General features: G+C 25.9%; 4 pseudogenes; all 4 read right to left on the reverse strand.

The window, feature by feature from the left end:
- Positions 1-9,348: 9,348 nt before the first annotated feature.
- Positions 9,349-9,467, reverse strand: LOC124916947 (annotated as a pseudogene).
- A 462-nt stretch (positions 9,468-9,929) lies between these two features.
- LOC124916934 lies at positions 9,930-10,047 on the reverse strand (annotated as a pseudogene).
- A 1,693-nt stretch (positions 10,048-11,740) lies between these two features.
- On the reverse strand, positions 11,741-11,859 carry LOC124916952 (annotated as a pseudogene).
- A 1,209-nt stretch (positions 11,860-13,068) lies between these two features.
- LOC124916946 lies at positions 13,069-13,187 on the reverse strand (annotated as a pseudogene).
- Between the last annotated feature and the right edge of the window lie 1,257 nt (positions 13,188-14,444).

Consider the following 14,444-nt stretch of genomic DNA (forward strand, 5'->3'; position numbering starts at 1 on the left):
GTAATTGATTTACATGGAATATGTAAGAAACTTTTATTAATGAAGTCAACAAGAGGTTAACTACTGTTAGCGGCTTAATCTTACACATACTACATACTAGTACTTATTATCTTCAACTGAATATTAACTCCTAAATTTTGTACTACAATACTAAATTCAAGTTCAAATAATTGATAGGACGTAACAAAGTTGTCATATATAATCGAGATTTTAAGTTTTATTCTGCATGACACAAGTATAGACGTGTATCGTCAAATGGTAGTTTGCAGGTAAGCTTATTATTTTTTCCATTATATCTTTTGTTGCTTGAATGTTGATTATATGTGCTTGAATATTTTGTTGGTAATCGATAGTTTAATATGCTTTCTAAATTGTAGAATTCAGTTATGTTTGATGGTCGATAAAACAATTTTTGACAAATGATTTTAGTTGTTTTACTAATTTTAAATATTTTTTATTTTTTAAATAAATTTTAAAATTGATCAAACCGAATAAAACCCGATCGAACCGATGATTAAATCGAACTGATCAATAAACTAAAACCGACGGTATGTGATTAGAAAAATCGACCCAACGGTTTGGTGGTGCATTTTGGTTTATAAACTGACCGAACCGAACCACTTACATGCTTAGATTGTATTATCAATTTATAATTTTTTTTACAAATACTATACGATTGATTACCGTTCTAAATCTCACTCTCTCGCCTCTACTTTAGTCTAGTTTGAAACTATAGTTATGTTTATTTATGTTAATTCTAATTTTTGAAATAAATTTTGTTTTTAACATTTATTAGTCTTTAGAAACGTTGGATTCTTATGAATAATATTTCTTTTTGATAATCTTTAATTTTTAGTTTTGTCTAACGTTTATGTATTAACTACACTGAACTGTTTTTTTATGTATAATACGAGACTTAGAAGATGGGTTTCTATCACTATAATTTTCTGGTGGATTATCTGGTTGGAAAGAAATCGGAAAACTTTTAACAACGAAAGTAGGCCGTTAAAGATTATTCACAATGTCATTATCATGATGATGTCGGAGATTAGACCTGGAAAACCTACGGATTCGTGTTGAGATCTTATTGCCCTTCTTAAAGATCTTAGAGTCAATTAATTATTCTAATGTAATCAATTTGTACATCATTTTTTCATGTCATGCTTTTATCATTGTGCTTAAACAATTTTTTAATAAATGGATCATTTTCAAAAAAAGAAAATACCGATACCGTACCAAAATCACGATATATCGTTAATATTTGTATAATCGGTATGTTACTTGTATCATACCAAAATTTCGGTATACCAAAATATCGGTACGATAAAGATATAATTTTTGTTACATCGGAACTTTCGGTAATATGAACAAAAAAAATTACGGTATACCGGACAAATTTATCTTAAGGCGGAGGTGGGCTTAACACCAACGATTTTTATTTTTTATATATAGAATATGACATTATCCTTAATTTCTTAATTTTTTAAATTTAATTCACTATATACTTTATTTAATTTCCAACACGAAGTAGAGATCCATATTAGTCGACTCATCTATAGTTTTTTCTTTATTATTTTCAAACTAAACTAAATTCACTCTGTAAATAATTTTGTTTCATGCCTTATTACTATTAAAAAAAATGAAATGAAACAAAAACAAAACAAAATGGAATGTATATAGTATTATATCATGTAGACAAAGTATAGATAGATCTTGATGATGAGATTTGGATGCCAAACATGAGAATTTCCGGAAGTGGAAACTTTTCTGATCAGCCTATTAGATATACAAGAGAATCTTAATGGTTGAGTTTGGTTGTATGTCTGGCGACAGTGGACGACGTTTGGGGATCAATAATGTAATACATTTGAGCAACAATAACATTAGTTTATGATTTAGTCATTTAATTAAAAACTAATTTACAAAGTGAGGTTGATTTTAATATAATTCAAATTAAGAAAAGTATATTTTCAAAGTTGAAACATTGTCCTCTTGAAGTATAAGATCTTCTTAGAGCTTGTTTGAGAAATATTTTTTAATTTTCTCAAGTTAAAAAAAAATATCTTATTTGATAAAAAAAATTATAATTCTTCCTACCATTTTCACTTATTCCTTTATAGTTCTTTGTTTTGTGTATCAATAATATCTTCATAAAAAATAAAAATAAAAGGCACATCAAATAAGCTCCATGTAATCAATGTACAAAATGGTAAAATAAAAACTTTCTTAGCCCAATATTTGTTTAGAAGAGAGGATGACGACTATAAATATACAATAAGAAAATATAGAAAGTTAGAGATAACATAAACAAAAGTAAATGTTGGATATTAAAAATTTTGACTAGGTGATCGGTAATCGAATAATATCGGTTTTGGCTTGAAACACATGTGTTAAAATCCTCACGATATTCTTTACAATCTAACTAGTTTAGATCTTTGTTTGAACTTCTCTAAGATATTTGTTTGAGTATTCTACTTCAGTGAGATCTTTTATTGTTGTTATTATTTTTGTAATATAGTATTAACGGTTGTACGTCTTTTTTCTCGCTCTCTCATTTTTCGATTTAAAAACATTTTTATCACATCTTTAAGAGTGTTTCGTGCTATCCGAAATTGGTCGGCCTCATGTCTTACCTTGCTCTCGATTCCCGAGTGGGATGTAGAACCGAAATGGTAAGCTTGACATGTGCACTTTTAGAAAATATTTTAGTCGATTACTTTGCTAAGTCTCGTGGCTTACCTTTCTCTCGAATCTTGTAAAATTAAATGAGAGATTAACTCTCTTAGGAGTCGTCTCATCTTAAATTAAGATGATGAACCGAAATAGAACTTAACAATAGTTATACACATTAAAGCACCACTATTATTTAGTATTGAAATACCAATATCAATGGTTAGAGAAAAGAGCTTACCGTCGTCTATATAGTGACGTATAAAGCACCACTATTGTTTAGTATTGAAATACTTCTTGATAAGTAGCTCAATATAAAAATTGTGATCAAAACACATAACACATTAACACCAAAACATGCTCACATTTTTATTAGTGCAATTATAAGAGATTTATAAATATCTCTACCTCAAGAACATGGACATTTTCCTTTACCAATTTAGCAAGTATAGAAACAAGTGCACTTGGTGTTTTTGGTGACATCGGGTGGAGCGAAGCCCAAGTAAGTTCCGTCAAACAACCATTTGCAATTATTCTCACATGCATCTACAGGCCATGGTGCAACGATCCTTGAACATCTTGTCTGTGCGCTACTCCTCTCTGCCATGATCATCATTCCTGCTAAAATTGTTAGAATAAGGATGCAAAATGAGAAGATGTTTGATTTTGCCATATTAATTAGAAGGATGGGTAAATTGTTTTTTTACTCTAAAAGATAACGAAGAATGGTGAAAATATACCCCAAGATAGGGGTGAGCATTGGGTGGATTAATCTGAAATCGAATCCAATCCGAATCTTAAATACTAATTTGGATTGGATATTTCGGATTGGATTGAGATCGGATCGGATTGAATTAAATCGGATTGGATTAGGATTATCCAAATTATCCAAACTATCTAAATAAAAACATATTTTTTAATTTATTTTTCTTTGAATTAAATTTAATCTCAATATAATATATATTTACTTATCATAACTTTGACAACAATATTTATTTTTATTTTTTTTATTATTATTATTTTTTTTTTTCAGATTCAAATTTAATAATAATAAAAAATTCGAAACTTTTAAAAAAAAATTATTGACTTTTTTTTATTTTTTTCAGATTCAAATTTAATAATAATAAAAAATTCGAAACTTAAAAAAAAAAATAAATAAAATTGTTGACTAATTTAAGTTGATATATCTAAATATTTTTTAGTTTGGATTATTCAAACAATTTTCAATCCAATCCGTATTGATCTGTATTAATTAGTAAAATAGTTTGGATTACGGATTGGATAAATTTAGTTTGAATTTAATACGGATTGGACAAAACGGATTGGTTTTACCCATTTGCTCACCCCTACCCCAAGATATGTCCCTTTTTATATTTTTTTTAGAATACAGAGAGAATATTGTATTAAATGATATATAAGTTACATAAATCAAATTTACAAAGAAACTAATAATAACATTGATATGACACAATATTATAATACCGTGATAATATATTACAAATAAATTATTCTATATTATAACATATATTCATATTAAATATGTTATAATTAAATTTTCAAACTTAAAAGATTTAATAAAAATACAAATTCGACTAAAGATAATTTAAATTACCGCTCAAAGATTTTAGTAGATATTCTTTTGTCACACACTCATAATTTTATTAGTTTGTTGGGTTTATTTTACTTAACACTCGTCATTTAAGAACTCAAATAAGTTCGTTTTTGAAGTAACCCTTAACAATTTGCATCATTGTAGATATTTTCTATTGAGAATTTCAGTTTTTTTTAAATTATTAATAAATTTGTATTGATTTTGTTGATATAAAGTTTACATAACTCATATCTTAATAATAAAACCACTAATAAATAAATATTTATAATTTACATATAATTTGTATTATTCAGATGTTAATGTTAAAATAATTAGTTCTAAATTAACGGTTTTTTTAAATCGTCTGTTTTTACGTTTTTATTTTGTGTTTTTTCCATAAAATATTAAAAATGAGTGTGATATTAACGTTTATTCAATTCGGACAATTTTAATTATTATTTGAAAAAAATAGAAAAGAAGTACAACACAAGGACTTCTCATGGGTCACATGTCCTACATGTCCTACTGTATTGGAATCCTTTGAGTTATGACTTATAGTCTAATGTAGATGTGGAGTAAGTGTAGAAACAACTGCAATGATGGAGTTATGGCCAAGTTATTTTTATAGGTAACTAGTTTATTTTCATTTCCAATTTGAAATAACTCAAATAATGGAGTGTGGACCAAGTTACGAATTTTTGAATTTTGCCTTTTATGAGTTTCGATTTTAGTATACTTGTTTTTAACCGAGACTTTGAATGGCTATAACATTCAACTCAAACCATCATTGATGTTGAGCCTAGATGCGTTAGAAAGGTACTTCATTTAGCTACAACATTCGTCTTGCTTTCGAAGTCGAAAACATATTGCAGGTTCATGCAATTTCCGATGGATTGTTAGTGTTCCAAAATTGGGATGTCTGGTTTGCGAGCGACTTAGCATGGAATATAGGTCGAACCACGAGTGTTATTTAATGTCAATGAAAATCTTATTCAAATTTATTTTAAATGGTATCTCACTTCCTCAAAATGATTGAGTAGATCAAAAGATATGATATTTCGAAGTTACACCTAACTTTAGTTCACTCTAGGAACGCAACTAGTGCACTTGCATTGTGTTGTCGGAACGTGTATACCACCTTAACCATCAAATGGCGGATTAAAATAGGTTCCATTAAAATGGGTTGTGTCTTATGTTTCCAATCGTGGGTAGAAGTCCATTTCTTAGGCTATGTGGTTAAAGTTTTGAATTTTAAACCAAAGGCATGTTTGGTTTGGTCATATCCTAGACACTTTGTCTTAATCGACAATTCTTTGCGATCAAGAGATTTAATCAAAATAGGGCAAACTTTGTAGATGACTCTTCCAGCTTTCCAAAACAACCAAAATCATCTAAAATCATCCATTGTAGAAGACTAGAAGTCTTAGTGATTCTTTGAAGTTTGTTGAAGTTATTGGTCTTTCTTTAGTTGTTCCACCTAAATGAAGAACACAAATTGAGTTTTTTTATTATATATTTTAGACATTTGTGAAGATGACGATGTTTCATCGTATAATTAGTCCATTTTGACTGCAATGATTGACTTTGATGAGTATTGACTTGCGTTGCTAAGTAAGTTGACTTAGTTGACTTTTTTTCGAAAACTTTGGTTTTGCTTCTTTCATTTTACATAGTTTACAAAAAAAAAAAAAAAAAGTAAACTATAATTTATAAAATTATATTATATTAAATTGATTTTACATTATTAAATTCCTTTTTCTAATCTTGTTGTCAGGATATTAAACTACGTTAATAAATTATTTGATTGTGAGTCATATTAATTTGAAAATAAAACAATTTGATAATAAAAGTAATAAGTTAATTTATTGTGATAAAAACGTTAAGAAAACGCTTCTCACCAATATCAGAGAAAAGAGCTTACCGTCGTCTATATAGTGATCTTAAAGAAAACGCTTCTCACCAATATCAGAGAAAAGAGCTTACCGTCGTCTATATAGACTATAGTGATCGTATAAAGCACCACTATTGTTTAGTATTGAAATACTTCTTGATTAGTAGCTTAATATAAAAATTGTGATCAAAACACATAACACATTAACACCAAAACATGCTCACATTTTTATTAGTGCAATAATAAGAGATTTATAAATATCTCTACCTCAAGAACATGGAAATTTTCCTTTACCAATTTAGCAAGAATAGAAACAAGTGCACTTGGTGTTTTTGGTGACATCGGGTGGAGCGAAGCCCAAGTAAGTTCCGTCAAACAACCATTTGCAATTATTCTCACATGCATCTGCAGGCCATGGTGCAACGATCCTTGAACATCTTGTCTGTGCGCTACTCCTCTCTGCCATGATCATCATTCCTGCTAAAATTGTTAGAATAAGGATGCAAAATGAGAAGATGTTTGATTTTGCCATATTAATTAGAAGGATGGGTAAATTGTTTTTTTACTCTAAAAGATAATGAAGAATGGTGAAAATATAACCCAAGATATGTCCCTTTTTATATTTTTTTAGAATATAGAGAATATGGTATTAAATGATATATAAGTTATGTAAATCAAATTTACAAGGAAACTAATAATAATATTGATATGATACAATATTATAATATCGTGATAATATATTACAAATAAATTATTCTATATTATAACATATATTCATATTAAATATGTTATAATTAAATTTTCAAACTTAAAAGATTTAAAAAAAATACAAATTCGACTAAAGATAATTTAAATTACCGCTCAAAGATTTTAGTAGATATTCTTTTGTCACACACTCACAGTTTTATTAGTTTGTTAGGTTTATTTTACTTAACACTCGTCCTCAAATTCGTTTTTGAAGTAACCTTTAACAAGTTGCATCATTGTAGATATTTTATATTGAGAATTTTAGTTTTTTTTAAATTATTAATAAATTTGTATTGATTTTGTTGATATAAAGTTTACATAACTCATATCTTAATGCTAAAACCACTAATAAATAAATATTTATAATTTACATATAATTTGTATTATATAATTTGTATTATTCAATTAATGTATTTTTTTTTAAAACAGTACTTTTCACACAACTGTTTTATGTTTTTTTCATAAAAACAATAAAACTACTTCTAATTAATCTGTTTTTACGCTATTTTGCATGTTATATATATATATATATATATATATATATATATATATATATATATATATATATATATATATATATATATATATATAAATAAATATAATAAATAAAATAATTAGTTAGAAATTAACATTTTTTAAGAATTGTCAATTTTAACGCTTTTATTTTGTATTTTTTATAAAACATTAAAACAAATAATGTGACATTAACGTTTATTCAATTTAGTCCATTTTAATCGTTATTTTAAAAAAATAAATAAAAAGGAGTGAGGCACAAGGACTAGAGGAGTAAACGAGCTGAGTCAAGCTCGAACTAGCTCTGGCTCGAGTTCGGCTCGACTCGTTTTTTATTGGCTTGGCTTGAGCTCGATCGAACTTTTAATATTAAGCTTGAACTCGGCTTGATCATATAACCATAGGCCCGAGTTCGGCTCGAAATGCTCAAATTTAATTATATTTAAATATTACTTTTTTATATTAAAAAAACATAATGCAAGTCGAGAGTCCAATCATCGGACCGTACAACCCTCCTTGTATTTTTTTGTTTTACGCCCCGTAACTCTTCCTCAGTCAAGACTTGGTTCATGTAAGAATAGAAGTATTGGTTCGCGTAAAAATACACGTAAAATATCTAAGGGAGTTATTCATGTTCAAACAAGTTTGAGAAGAATAATTTCAAGTCGTGTATTATATTTGAGATGATGTTGAAAACATATTAGACTATACTATGTTTATTTTAAAATATAAAACACTTTATAGTGAAATAAAAATAATTTTATGTCTTATAAAATATAATATATTGAGATTACATATATTAATTAATTTTATAGTTTAATTATATTTTGATTTGATTTTCAAAAATTATGTTTATGAAATTAAATAAATATCAAATCCATTTATTTCCTTCTAACTTATAAGTATTATATAATATATTTTTTATTTTATAAATATTATTTTAGTATATCTTAATAATAATACTTTATAGTGAAAAAAAATTATATCTTATAAAATATAATTTATTGAGATGACATATATTAAATAATATTACAATCTAATTATATTTTGATTTGATTTTCAAAAATTATGTTTCTATAATTAAATTAATATAAAATTTAATTATTTCCTTATAAATATTATAATATATATTTTAATTTATAAATATATTTTAGGGAGACCCATAAACAATAAGCCCATAGATAGTCTTATGGGTATGTTTCAAATTTTGAATAAAAAATAAAATTTAATAAAAACAATTATATGATTAGGCTCGAAAAAGCTCGATGAGCCATCAAGCGAGTCTTAACTAAGCTCAAATTCGGCTCGAATCTTAAACGAGCTGACTCGAGCTCGACTCAAATTCTATTTTATTTGAACTCGAATTAAACTTTGACCGAGCCACTCACGAGTAGCTCATCTCATTTACACCCCTAGAGAGGACTTCCTAGGGGTCAACCATTCTAGTACTACTCTCTCCCAAGCACACTTACTACGAAATTCTGATGGGATCTGGTGCATTAGTGCTGATATGATAAACAATTTATTCATTTGATACATCCTAATTGAAAAAAAGAGAATTTTCTACGAATTTCAAAATAGACAAGTTTGAAACGCTCGAAAACCGTTTACAACCATAGTTTCTTTAAATTGATTCATTTTCACGCTATTTTTTTAAGTTTTTCATTAAACATCAAAAATCAAATAATAAGTTCGAAAATAACGTTTTTTTAAAAAAAATAGTACATTTTCATACTATTTTTATATTTTTTCAAAATTATAAATCTTCTAATTGATCCGTTTTCACGCTATTTTATATATTTTTTTTATATAAAAACATCAAAAATAAAACAATAAATTCAAAATTAACGGTTTTTTTAATCATCTATTTTCACGTTTTTATTTTGTGTTTTTTCAGAAAAATATAAAAAAAATGAGTGTCAAAAACATATAAAAAGGAGTGCAACACGAGAACCTTATAGGGGGTCACCCATCATAGTACTACTCTTGCCCAAGCACGCATAACTAAGGTGTTCAGATGGGATCTGATACATTAGTACTGGTATGATAGCACCCATTATAGAATGAATAAATTATTCATTTGATACATCATAATTAAAAATAATTAAATTTTCTTCGAATTTTGAAATAAACGAGTTTTAAACCGTCGAAAGTTGTTTAAGACCACGGTTTCTTCAAATTGATCCATTTTCAAGCAATTTTTTTTATTAAAACATTAAGAAATCAATTACAAAGTTCAAAATCAATGTGTGTTTTTTCGAAATCGTACGTTTTTACGCTATTATTTTATATTTTTTCGTAAAAATATTAAAATATATTCTAATTGATCCATTTTCACACTATTTTGCATATTATTTTTATATAAAAGATTAAAAATTAAATTATTAGTTTGAAATTAAGGATTTTTTTAATAATCCATTTTCACGCTTTTTATTTTATAAAACATTAAAAAATGAGGGTGACATTAACGTTTATTCAATTTAGTTTATTTTAATCGTTATTTTAAAATATATAAAAGAAGTGTGACACGAGAACTTCTCAGGGGTCAACCATTCTAGTACTACTCTCACCCAAGCACACTTAACTACGGAGTTTTGATGGGATCCTGTGTATTAGTGCTGATATGATCGCACCCGTTATATGATAAACAATTTATTCATTTAATTTGATACATCCTAATTAAAGAGAGAGAATTTTCTACGAATTTCAAATAGACAAGTTTGAAACGCTCGAAGGCCATTTATGACTGCGGTTTCTTCAAATTGATTTGTTTTCACGTTATTTTTAAAGTTTTTTTTTAACATTTAAAATCAAATAATAAGTTCAAAATTAACTTGTTTTGTTTTATAAAAAATCGTACATTTTATACTATTATTTTATTTTATTCATAAAAATATTAAAAATCCACTAATTGATCCGTTTTCACACTATTTTAATGTTTTTTTTATATAAAATCATTAAAAATAAAATAATAAGTTCAAAATTAACGTTTTTTGATAATCCATTTTAAGATTTTTTATTTTGTGATTTTTTATAAAAATATGAAAAAATGAGTGTCAAAAACATATAAAAAGGAGTGCAACGCGAGAATTTCTCAAGGGTCACCCATCATATTACTACTCTTGCCCAATCACGCTTAACTAAGGTGTTCTGATGAGATTCGATACATTAGTACTAGTATGATCGCACCCGTTATAGAATGAATAATTTATTCATTTGACACATCACAATTAAAAAAAATTGAATTTTCTACGAATTTTGAAATAAATGAGTTTTAAACCGCCGAAGGCTATTAGTTTATGTTTTTCATAAAAACATTAAAATTCTTCTAATGGATCTGTTTCACAATATTTTGTATGTTTTTTTATATAAAAACATCAAAAATAAAATATTTAGTTCGAAATTAACATTTTTCAAAAAATTCGTTTTCACGCTTTTATTTTGTGTTTTTTTTCATAAAAATATTTTAAAAATGAGTGTGACATTAACGTTTATTCAATTTGATTCATTTTAATCGTTATTTTAAAAAAATAAAAAATAAAAAGAAGTGTAACACGAGGACTTCATAAAATAATTAAAAAAATGAGTGTGACATTAACGTTCATTCAATTTGGTCTATTTTAATTGTTATTTTAAATATATATATATAAAATGGAGTGCGACGAGAGGACTTCTTAGGGGGTCACTCGTCCTAGTACTACTCCTGCCCAAGCAAGCTTAGTTGCGGTATTTTAATGGGATTCGGTGCATTAGTGCTTGTATAATCGCACACGTCATTTGATGAACAATTTTTTCATTTGATACATCGTAATTTTAAAAAAAAATGAATTTTCTACGAATTTCGAAATAGATGAGTTTTAAACGGATGAAGGTCGTTAAGGACCACGGTTTCTTCAAATTGATCCGTTTTTAGTCTATTTTTTCATCAAAAGTCAATTAAAATATTCAAAATTAACGTATTTTTTGAAATCATAGGTTTTCACGCTATTTTGTATGTTTTTTTATATAAAACATCAAAAATCAATTAAAAAGTTCGAAATTAACATGTTTTTTTTTTAAAATTATACGTTTTCAAGCAATTTTTATATGTTTTTTTTATATATAAAACATCAAAAATAAAATAAATAGTTTGAAATTAACATTTTTTTAAATTGTCAATTTTCGCCCTTTTATTTTGTGTTTTTTTCATATAAACATTAAAAATGAGTGTGACATTAACGTTTATTTAATTTGATTCATTTTAATTGTTATTTGAATATATATATATATATATATATATATATATATATATATATATATATATATATATATATATATATATATATAAAGGAATGTGACATGAAGACTTCCTAGAGGGTTACCCATCATCGTACTTCTCTCGTCCAAGCATGCCTTACTACGAAGTTCTGATGGGATTCGGTGCATTAGTGCTGGTAAGATCGCTCATGTAATGAACAATTTTTTCCTTTGATACATCATAAATTAAAAAAAAAATGAATTTTCTACGAATTTCAAAATAGACGAGTTTTAAACCTCTGAAGGCCGTTTAAGACCATGGTTTCTTCAAATTGATCTATTTCACTCTATTATTTTCATTAAAACATCAAAATTAATTAAAGAGTTCGAAATTAACGTGCGTATGTTTTTTAAAAATGTATGTTTTTACGCTAGTGATTCGTTTCCACACTATTTTGTATATTTTTTTTATATATAAAAATATCAAAAATAAATTAATTAGTTAGAAATTAACATTTTCTAAATCTTCCGTTTTTACGTTTTTATTTTGTATTTTTTATATAAAAATGTGCGTGAATTTAACTTTTATTCAATTTGGACCATATTAATCGTTATTTTTAAAAATATATATAAAAATAAGTGTGATAAGACAACTTCATTAAAACATTAAAAAATAAGTGTGTCATTAACGTTTAATCGTTATTTTAAAAAACATATATAAAATGGTGTGCGATATGAAGATTTCCTAAGAGTCACTCATCCTAGTACTACTCTCGTTCAAACACGTTTAACTATAAAGTTTTGATGGGATCCAGTGCATTAGTGCTGGTATGATCCCAACCGTCATACGATAAACAATTTATTCATTTAATAAATCATAATTAAAAAACAAAATTGAATTTTCTACGAAATAGACAAGTTTTAAACTGCCGAAGGCCGTTTAGGACAACTGTTTCTCAGATTGATTCATTTTTACGCTATTGTTTTTATTAAAACATCAAAAATCAATTAAAAAGTTCGAAATTAACGTGTATTTTTTAAATCGTACATTTTCACTCTATTATTTTATGTTTTTTCATAAAAACATTAAAAAAATCTTTTAATTGATCCGTTTTCACGCTATATTGTATTTATTATATAAAAACATCAAATATCAATTAAAAGTTCAAAATTAATGTGTTTTATCGAAATCGCACATTTTCATGCTACTGTTTTATGTTTTTTTAAAATAAAAAATAAAATAATTATTTAGAAATTAATGTTTTTTTAAAAGGTTCATTTTCACGTTTTTATTTTGTTTTTTTTTCATAAAAACATTAAAAATAAGTGTGACATTAAAATTTATTCAGTTTAGTCCATTTTAATCGTTATTTTAAAATATATATATATATATATATATATATATATATATATATATAAAATAGTGCAACACGAGGACTTCTCAAGCGGTCATTCATCCTAGTACTATTCTTGCCCAATCACGCTTGACTGCGAAGTTCTAATCCGATTCGGTGCATTAGTACTAGTATGATCGCACCCATGATATGCTAAACAATTTATTCATTTGATACATCATAATTATAAAAAATTGAATTATCAACGAATTTCAAAATACACAAGTTTTAAACTATCGAATGTCGTTTAGGATCACGGTATCTCAAATTGATCCATTTTTACGCTATTTTTTTCATTAAAATATCAAAAATCAATTAAAATGTTCAAAATTAACGTGTATTTTTTAAATCGTACGTTTTCACGTTATTTTTTTTTATGTTTTTTCATAAAAACATTAATAAAAATATTCTAATGGATCCCTTTTTAAGTTTTTTGAATGTTTTTTTATATAAAGCATCAAAAATCAATTAAAAAATCAAAATCAAAATGTTTTTTTCAAAATTGTACGTTTTCACGCTATTATTTTATATTTTTAATATATAAAAACATGAAAAATAAAATAATTAGTTCGAAATTAATGTTTTTTTAAATTGTCCGTTTTTACATTTTTATATTGTGTTTTTTTCATAAAAACATTAAAAACATAGTGTGATATTAATGTTTATTCATTATTGAATATATAATAAATCTTGAGCTAATAAATCAACAAATCAAATGAGCTAATATATAGAATTTTCGTAGGATAATACCTTATACATTTAATTAAGTTTGAAATATCTCTATATATGATCTTGATTGAAATTGTTTTTTATACATTTATTTTTGTTTAAAATTGCTCTTTGTACATTTAATTTTGTTTGAAATTGCTCCTTATAAATTTATTTTTGATTGAATTTACACCTAAATATCTAAAATTATTTAAAATATTATAAAATCGTTAATTTGTTTTTAAAGAACAAATTCATCTTATATGTGTTATATCCATTTATTTATTTATTTAAGTACTATTACGGGCAAAACTTTCACTTTCATCTTGAGATTACTTATCCAACGTAACTCTCAAACGACGACGTATATGTTCGGTTCCATTTCCAGACAAAGCTGTTGCAGACTAAAATGACGACGAGATTGTTACTCATTCATTTCCTCCGTATTTTTTTTGGGAAAAACGACTTAGCGTCATTTCATTAAAAATTCCCAAAAATGGGAAAATAACCACGAGTTTAAGAGATCATTCTAGACATGCCTAGAATAATTTTGAAGTCGTAACATTCTGAGTAAAAGCTAAAAAGCAAAAAAACGTAAATGAATTATCTGATTACAATGCTTTCAATTCTAGTGAGTTTAAAAAACGGTAAATTCCAGTTCCTACAGATATTCCAGTTCTACTCTGTGCTTGGA

The sequence above is a fragment of the Impatiens glandulifera genome, chromosome 9 (assembly GCF_907164915.1).
Source record: "Impatiens glandulifera chromosome 9, dImpGla2.1, whole genome shotgun sequence".
Taxonomy (NCBI): Eukaryota; Viridiplantae; Streptophyta; class Magnoliopsida; order Ericales; family Balsaminaceae; genus Impatiens; species Impatiens glandulifera.